Raw genomic sequence first — 10,160 nt, 5'->3', positions numbered from 1 at the left:
CCCTCTATTATTACACTCCTTGATCTTGGACTAATGATTTAGCCCACTTTTTTTTTTTTTTTATCAGTTTTCTCATAAGCACAACAGAGAGCATAATATATGCTGTGTCTTCTTCACAAGGTTAGCATGACAATCAATCATGATGTCAATGTGCTGGACACAGAAAAAGGCATCAACAGTATTCAGGGTAATTAGGAAAATATTTTTGCTATGGACAAAATGAAATAATTGATTTAAAAACTGCACAGAAACTATTTTGGGATCACCTGTGCTTCTGCTTTCTCCATTCAGGCAGATAATGTATGAAAACCTTGCCAAAAACTAGAATCCCTAAAAAAAAGTTATTTCTCTTTGAGGAAGAAATATTTGGGGTAGTGCAATTTAAATAGACAACTAGTCTTGGATATTTCTAAGAAGTGGAAAAAGGGGCAGAAATTCCAGCTCAATGTCTTTTACATAGCAGACTCTTAGATATATTTGTTAAATAACTAAGTATTTTATCATCGTGAACACATTCTAGTTCCCAGGGAGTCAACCAGAAGCTTCACCCAGATCACCCTCCCTACCTCTCCAAGCTCTATAAACTAAAAATAGTTTAACAAATTGAAGTGAAAACTATATGATCTTAAGTTAGTCATCCACTTACTCCCTGCCTTTGATGAACAAAAAGAAACAACCACCAGTTGTAACCACTCTTTGCTCATTAACTACCTGAGTTACCCGGCAACTTCTCTAGACTCCAGACTTAACATGCATAGGATGAAGGGTCCAGAGACAAGTTCCTGGACCGTGGAATGTGGGAGCCAGAACAACCATCATCGGGGAACACGTAAACACACTCCTTGTTATAGGGAAGCAGTCATGGCACTGCAGAAAGGGCTGGGAATTGGCAGTCAGTTGGGATTTCTCATCCGTAAAATATGGATAAGTGCTTGCTTTGTGGGACTCTTGTGAACATTAAAAGAGAGTAATGTGTTCAGCACAGCGTCTGACCAGCAGCGTTAACTCAGGCCATGTTAATTGTCTCCTTCCCCACCCCCTCATTCCCCTGGAGATGAAGACAGCAAGGTGCAGAGAGATAAAGTGATGGACTCTGATCACCGAGCTCATCAGCATCTCACCAGGACCTCCAGACCCCCAGGCCAGGGATTTTTCCATTCCATATCTAAACCATCTCCCATCTCTAAAATCCCAGGATTCTGTGATTTTATAGAGTATCATGTGTTTCTCTCCAAAGGCTATCAACAAAATCTCACTTCGAGGTATATCTCCTGTGTCACATTTTTACTCAGACCTTGTATGCCTTTCTTGAGCCTGCTCCTCACTTGCCTTTTTTATCTTTACCTGCAGAGAATGAGTCTGCAATAGAGTTAGCCATTTAATAAATATCGTTATTAAAAAAAGGAGACAGGCAGGAGTACTCTCTCACATTGCTGCGGGCGCCTTTCCTAGTTGCCATCTGTTGTGCTAGGGAGGTGCATGTTTATTAAACTTTATTTGTTTTAGTCTTTGACTCTATTTTACAAAACACATTCGGGGTAGATCCATGGCTTGAATGGATAAGAGGGAAGGACATAAATTTCCTGATTTGGATTTTTACAGGGAATCCTTTATTCTCCCATCCTCTGGCTCTAAATTCAATGCCAGTTTGTCAAAGTATCACATAATATCAACAAGAACTCCATATTTCCAGTTGAGCCCTAAACAGAAGGATTGGGCCATTAAGTGAAATACTGATTTTTACAAATAATCTTTAGGAAAAGCACAATATTATATCTCAACAATTTTGTATAATACTGCCCTTAGCCTTTTGGCAAAATCAAGGTCCCTCTTCTTTGGACAAGGATCTTCCTTCTCTTTCTCTCTCTCTCTCACTATGTTAATATCCACCATATTTTCCAAAATATGGAAAGTATATGTAATCTATTTATATTAAAAGTCTGAATAATACACAACCGATATGAACTACCTAGTTTACAAAACAAAAAGTACAGAACATTAATTTTGAAATCTCTGAAAATAAGTATTTCTTTAAAGGCTATTCCTATCCTGGCCCCTCATCCCACCCTAAATACTTCATCCAATACAGCTGGTCACTCATGGAGGCTTTGGTAATACAAATCTATCATCCCAGTGCTTCTATCAGATCCATGGTTACCTATTGACCATGTTTCAGGGCACATTAATATGTAGGTCATGGTTGTAAGAAGGTGGATGCCTATCGCTCTCTTCCTGTCCCTTAAAGGTATCTGTAAACTTGACTGAATGTATGAGGAATCTTCAAACTATTGTATAGCTGTGACTCTAATATATCAGATGTGTGAGGAGCTAATCAAAAGCCCTGTCCTCAAATTGTTGTCATTTGAAAGAAGTGGAAGTCAAAATCATCAGAATGGTAGAAAGCAATAATGCACCATGCACTCCATCTCCAACACATTCTGCTGTCATTTAAACCTATGGTTTAGACAACAGGAGGGAGGAGGAAAAATTGTCTATTGATCCAGCAGTCACTCTGTCATATTTAGAGGGTTGCCTGACTACCCTTAAATCCGCATATAGAAATCATATCCTTATTACAAATAGCATCATTATTTATAGAACCTTGAAAATTTCCTAATACCTTTGTATTATGTATAAATCATAGTCTGAGCATGTGGATGTTTCTAAATATTTCCTTTTCACTAGCTGTGGACGTTTCTAAATATTTCCTTTTCACTAGCTAAGGACACTTCTTGGGAAAAAAGAAACATGCAATATCTCTTCAGAAAGGATGAAAGTTACACAGTGGCTACAGAGCAAATCTATGATCAGGATACTCTGACCACATCATGACCCAGCTTTCCTGGACCTGGGGTCGGGGTGGGGGAGGAGATAAAGGTGGAATTGGAAAAGCTGATATACCTCGGACACTTCTCTGCCAGACCTCACCAATGCTCAAGGAAAGAATCATCAATATATAATGTAAGAATATCAGGATGGTATTATTGTTGAAACTTTCAGGCCCCACCACTAGTATAGTAACATCAACATACACTTTGGGAAATGCACCAAGAAGGACTGGCTCGGGGAGATCCAGGTGGATCACTACTGTTTCCATCATCCCATCAACCTATCCTTGTTCTTTCAGTAGCAATCCTCTAATTTTTCCTTCTGACTCTCTAATAAGGCTCTCTAGCCAAGGAATACACATGACAATATTCCAACCAGTGAGAACCAGCCATCAGGTTGTAGGCTGTAGTTGGAATTATTAGGAAGGAGGCATTTTTTTCCCCAATCAGATTGATAAACTGGTAGCAGGTAAACCTTGAGCTACTTAGGGAGTCTCTGAAAATAGACCCCACAAAAAGAGAAGCATAGCCAAGAAACAGAAGGGGCGGGGGGAAGAGGGAGAGAAAGAGAGAGAGAGGAAAATGGTGAGGGGGAAGAAGGAGAGATTATGAGAGACACTGGGGAAAGGAAGAGATGAGGAATTAGGGAAGGAAATAGAAGGGAAGAGGAAGGAAGGAAGGAAAGAGAGGAGAAAGAAAGTCAGCTTTTGGAGTCAAATCAAATTGGTTCATATTTTCCATTATATACTCTCTTAGTCTATTTGAGCTGCTGTAACAAAAATACTGTAGACTGGGTGGCTTATCACAACAGAAATTTACATCTCACAGTTCCAAAGGCCAGGAAGTCCTAGATCAAGGCACCAGCAGACTTGGTGTCTCTTGAGGGCCCACTTCCTTTTTCATAGACAACCATCTTTTCACTGTGTGTTCACATGGCCAAAGGGACAAGGGAGCTCTTGGGGGTCTCTTTTATTATTATTATTTTATTTTACTATTTATTATTTATTGTATTACTAATCCCTTTCATAAAGGCTCCCCTTATGACCTCATTAACACACGAAGGCCCCCACATCCAAATACCATCACATTGGGCTGATTAAGTATTAACATATGAATTTGGGCGGGACACGAACATTTAGTCTATGGCATGCACTAACTTGCAAAATAATTGTTTTGCTTATCATTATATCCTTAGAGTCTAGAGTTGTACCTGGCACATAATAGGTTTTCAATAAATGTTATTAAGTCAATGAATGAAACACTTGGCCTCTATTAGGGGATGACCCGGTGTCCTGAGTTAATAAATTCCCCCATGTTTGTTAATGTTCGATTTCTATCACTTACAACCAAATAGTCCTGACTAAATCAGAGATCTTAAAATACTAGGCCAAAATAAGTTGAAAACAGGGTGGTAATGGGGGATAATGGAGGAAGACCTCAGGCAAGGCCCCCCGTGGACACAGCCTAGAGCACTTCCTGGAAAGTTCAGGCCTTGGCAGGGCATCCAGGTTCACTCACAGGGAACTAAGCACTGACCAGGCTTTAAAATCCTAGTATCATAGCTTTCCCCTAAATCCAGTTAGACACTAACCTTGAGAATTTGCCCAGCAGAGAGTCTCTAGGATTTATACTGTTCCTCAAATCTCCTGTCGAGGACATTTACCCACCCCAGTGTAGATCTCCAATGCCACAGCATCCTTTGCTGTCTTTCCTCCTTCATCATCTTCAGTGTGACCTGCTAAGACTGAGATACCACTTCCGCAGCTCAATATTCCTCGGTTTCTATTTAGTTCTTACTGGGGCCCTATATTCTACCAAAATAACTGAAAGTTTTTGTGGGTAGAGAATGCCTGTTTTTTTCCCAGAGGACTCAGCACAGAACTCTTGAAAAGAGCTCAGGAAATATTTGTTTATAGATAGAAGGATGGATGGTCCAAGTAGGCCCCTGGGGATAGGAAGTAGGTATGAAAGGGACAGATGATTTGGAAAATGTGGAGTCCTAAAAATAAATTTCACCTACTTCACAATTTGCTGATCAAAGCCATAGTAAGCCGTTGGCATCTGTGTAATGTTAAAATTCTTGCTCCTTGATTTATTCTATCAACACAGGTGTAGTCCTCAGTGATTATGTGTCAGACAGCACTACACAGAAGGCATTTTTCATAGTGCCACCTCCCCTCCAACCTTGTGTGATTGCTAAAAGCTGGGGTTAATTAACCACATATTCCTTCTAAGCCTATAAGAGACCATGAACTGAGCAAACTGCTAAAAAATGCTATTTCATCTTTACAGTCAAGATAAAAGTGGTCAAGGAAAAGCACTAATTCCATCGATTTTACACACACACACACACACACACACACACCCATACTGAATCAATGATTTAAATCTCAATGAAATTTAAGTTCTATTTCACTTTTAAGTGCTTATTTCCCAAACTGCTCAACTAGAGTCAAAGCTATCAATACCTAAAGGATCCCTAGAGTCTGGTGTTTCCCATTTTCTCAAAAAAAAAAGGCCAATAACTGGGGCCACATTACTGAGAGTTCACAGAAATCAGAAAGCATTCAAAGAGAGGGTTACTCTAATTTATGGAAAGTACGTGCATGTGGGGACCTCGAGCCTCAGCCTCCATTTGCCTCATCTACTGATACATCATATCAAGAGCTAGCTCGTATCATAATTCCTCCATCTTCCCTTCTCTGCCCTCCCAGTTCACAGAAACACATCCTTCTCTGCACACCTACCGCCATCTCTACCACCTATTTGATGCTTTATGAACATTCCCACTGAGGCAATAACTATATATTGTGCATAGCTCTTGCACTGTTAATTGAATTTCAGATGTCACATGACTTACAAATGTATAGCATGCATCATTACAATTCTATATTGTTAAGAAACTTGTCGGGAGTGTTATGTTCTTTTTTCCCAATTAGAAGCACAGTGGCTCAAGGACAGAAAAGTGTCAGCCAATTATATTTTCTTGAAACACTGAAGTTTGTGGCACAGTGTCTTATACAGAGTAGGTGCTAAGCAGATTAGAAATCTGTATAGATATGGACATATCTATATGTATTGGGTATAAATAAAGTAATTAGTATCCTAGCTGTTGGACATGAGTACATGATACGGATCTTTGGGGACAAGGCTACTTTTGTGCAGAGGTGGGATTGAAGGCTGGCTATGTCTTTGCCAATGGTAGAGTAATATTGTTGCCCACACTCATTCCCTTCTTTCCTTGCTCAAAACCTCTCTCGTGCAGGAAGAAGATGGAAATTCTTAGGAGACAAAGCCATTGATAGCATGCATAGGATCAAGATGTATGTACCCTTAGAAGAAGAAACCCAAAGAGTAAATGACATATCAAAATAGTGACAGGCGGGAGTAGATAAGCTTGAAGACACCAGGTACTAAAGGGAATGGATTTGATGAAATGGTGCTTCTAAGAGATGGGAAGAACTACGAATGAGACAAGGAGGCAGGACACACTAGAGAACACCTGGGACCTTCCTGTCTACCAGCCTCACAGCAAAGGAAAGTGAGGAATGTTTGTGGGTGGTGGTGGGCAGAAGAAATATGAGGTGTGGGAGTACCAGGTACTTCCTGCATGCTCAGCGGATCCCAAAGATAACTCCACTCTTATGCCAAAGCCAGGGCTGTTTTGCCCGCCCAGATCAACTCTGAACTCTTTGCCTTTGCCAAAGCCTGTGAGGACAGCCTCTTCCTGTCCTCTCTGCCACCACCACCTCCCGGCCTCTGTCTCAGTGCTGCTCTCTCCTCTCACGCTCCCACAGCACTGTCTGGAAGCAACCGTACAGGTCCTGATCCCTTTACATCTTTTCAGTATGAAGGAACTAACAGAATCATATTTTCTTTTAATCATGTGGGCAGTTGAAACAACTGAAGAAATCTTGGTATTTTCATTATTTACACACTTACAAGCCCCAATTTTGAGTTGCAAACTTCATCGTTGTTTTCTAGGAGCAGAGCTTACCAAGCGTTGGGCTCTTCTTCAACCTGCCAAACCAAGCCAGAGGGGGGAGCCCAGGCTGCCAACCAACTCCAGCACCAACACCCAGGAGGCCACTGCCATGTGGCTAGGAGCAAGCACCAGTCACTTCTCTGGCTTAGGTGAGTTGAGGGCCTCACTGAGAATGCTTGGAACATGCGCCATAATAGAACTATCACTTGGGGCATTTTCTCGCACTTGGAGCCAATGAAAACTTTATGAGGCAAATAGCATTTTTTCAGCATGACAGTTAAAAACTAAACTAAGTAGAAAGCAGGCCGAAACCCTACAACACATGTCTCACATCGTCCCAAATATTCCTCACTATGTGGCTCCCATAAACACCATCTGCTGTGTTAATTTGTAAAGAATTACAAGGTTCTTAAAATTACACTTTGCTCTATGCAGCGTACACTGCGTCTATTAAGGGGAGAGTTGAGAATGCACATCACATCCAGTCAGACACTGAGATCCTTTTCCTTTCTACGCTGGGATCTTACTGAAAGTTTGCTAGGTCTGCATAGAATTTTAAGAAGTGCATCGTATTCTCTCCAGACCAGCTGTAGAGAGAAGAAAAAATAACAAAACAAAACACACAAGAAAACCTTTGCCTCAATTGTAATCCTAGCATTTTATACGTTTTCAAATTGTATGTACATCTCCCACTTCACTGGAACCTCAGGACAATACAAAGCTCTTGGTTATAGGTCAAAGAGGCTCAACAGCCAAAATTGGTAAAACTTCTTGGGAGATACTTAATTCTCCATTGCTGTCTCCTGACCCACAGGGCCTCCTGAGAGCCCTTGAGTGGTGGCTGAGAGTGTTTCTTCATCGTTCATCCCTGTCTACTCACAAAACCAGAAGAGCAGCATCTCATTCCCAAATGCACTCTCTGACAATGCAGAGTTTTGGTGACAGGCTCCTAATGTAAACTTTCAGGTGAATTAAATCCCCAGGGTATTGCTGGTGAAATGGTGGTAAATGGTGGCTTAAAGGTAGATTAAAACATGGCTTAAGCTCAATAATACTTAGGCTGGAAACTCTCGACATGCAATAACTGTTATAAATGCAGATTCCTGGTCCCTCCTTCAAGAGATTATTTTTTGGTAGTTCTGGAGTATGGCCTGGAAATCTTCATGTTTTAAAATAAGCACTTTGAAAATAACATGTTCTGGAAGCAGAAGGGATAGTTCAGTGGGTTCCAACCTGTCAAAACACTTGATTAATCAAAAATCTCTCCAACTGTGGCCCAGGAATCTGCATTTCAGGTTTCCATGAAATTCTGCTGATCAACCTAATTTGGGAACTATGAGTATTATAACCATCTACGGGTAGTAAGCTTGAAATACAATCAAGGATCCATAATTAAGGTAATTCTGCTTAATCCCCAATGATATAGTCACTCTATCTGAAAAACAAGATTTTAAACCAACCCTTTTAATTAGAAAAGAAAAGCCTACTGCCTGAGAAACTAAAACAATATAGAGCAGACACACACTGATATATCATTTCAAAAAAGTCTCTCCATGAAAAAAAATAAAGTTGAACCAGCTTCCTTAAATTCCTTGTCTGTCATTGTCATATCTAATGTAGACCTCAAATAAGGCTACCTGGATGTGATGTACAAACAGATAAAGGAAACTGCTAATCTTACTAAGGCATAGAGAACTTAAGAAAATTTTGCAAGATTGCAAAAATCAAACAAACAAACAAACAAACAAACAAACAAACAAACAAACAAACAAACAAACAAACAAACAAACAAACAAACAAACAAACAGACAAACATCAGGATCCCGATCCAGGCAGTATTTCAGAGCTTCTGCTCATAAACCCATCTACACTCTGCTGATTTCCCAACATTTTTGGAAAATTTACTCCTAAATTTCGTCTTCCCATGGTCCCAACTTCTCCGTTTCCTTGTGATTATGTCTCATTCCTCAAAGAGAAGAGTTTCTCTGAGCACCCTCCTATATGCCAACTCTGCTTTCTTTTCTACATCCTGAGTCATCCTCTACAGCCCGGATCAAGTCCTGCCTCTTCCTGACCCCACAGCCTACACAGCATTCTCCCTTCTCTCAAGCACAACAGAGCAGTCCTTTTCTGATGTCAGGCATTAACATCCCCTTCAGAAAAGTTCCTGAGTAGCCCTCTTTGGGCAAGGTGGCACTGACTAGTCCACCTCATATCTCTCATAGTCAGACATCTGGCTGTATCTGTTCCCTGTCTTCCAAGCCCTAATGAAAACAGGCAGGAGTAGAGCTAAAGATTGTTGTTTGAAATTTCTCTGTTCGTTCAGAATAAACGGAGCTGAGTGAACTACTGCTGCTTCCAATTATGTCATCAAGTCTTATGGGAAACTGGATTTTTAACACTGAATGTAAGAAAAATCTCTTGGAACAGGTTGGCAGTAACCCCTAAATTGTTTGACAATGCATTTGTCAATTGCATATATAACACAGTAGAGTAAAATAAAAATGTTGTTATCATGTTTTGCATTTGAACGTGTGTGTGTGTGTGTGTGTGTGTGTGTGTTGCAAGTTCATCTGCATTCTCCCTTACCTGTTACTTAGTTGCAAGTATTCTCTCCTCCAGCAGACAGTGTCAACTCTGTGAGGGAGAGAGAACACATCTCCCTACAGCAGGTATAATGTCCTCAAAAGGATTTTCCTTTGTACTCAATAAAGTCTTGTAGTTAGTGACAAGATAAATGTGAGAGTCAAAGAATGTCATTGCCAAGTTTTCCTGGCTGAGGTAGGACCACAGAATCCTGAGGAAGATGAACTCAAAATCCCAATCCTTCTAGAATCTAAGATTAATCTGCTTATTTGCACCCACAGTTCTCTATCTGGCCATGTGCAGCCAGGGAAAACCATAGTGCCAGCTCCAAGATTCATCTTAGTTTTCCAGAAGGCTCATGACACTAAGACTTTGGGTGGGGGCAGATGAAGCTTTGATAAAGAAATCAATGTTATTTCATTTTACATTCTTAATGCAATTTCTAGTCTGCACCCCCACCTCCCCTACCCTCACATCCTTCCCCATGCCTTTCCTTCCTTCAAAGAATGTTTGAAGCAGATGCAAACAGACTTAAGTTCATCTTGCCTACCAGCTGAGTGACGCTGGGCAATTTTCCCATACTCACTAAATCTCAGTCGTCACCTACAGAATAGTGAAAATAATGCCTAATCCAAGATTGTGGTGAAACTTAAATGAGATAATGCATGAAAAATGTCTGTCTCTGAGTCTAGCATGAAAATGGTATCCAATAAGCAGATTCCTTAGCCTGATTTTTTTTTTTTTTTTTTTTTTTTTTTTTT

Source organism: Galeopterus variegatus, unplaced genomic scaffold, assembly GCF_000696425.1.
Source record: "Galeopterus variegatus unplaced genomic scaffold, G_variegatus-3.0.2 Scaffold4662, whole genome shotgun sequence".
Taxonomy (NCBI): Eukaryota; Metazoa; Chordata; class Mammalia; order Dermoptera; family Cynocephalidae; genus Galeopterus; species Galeopterus variegatus.
The sequence above is the reverse complement of the archived record's forward strand: the minus strand, read 5'-3'. Positions refer to the sequence as shown.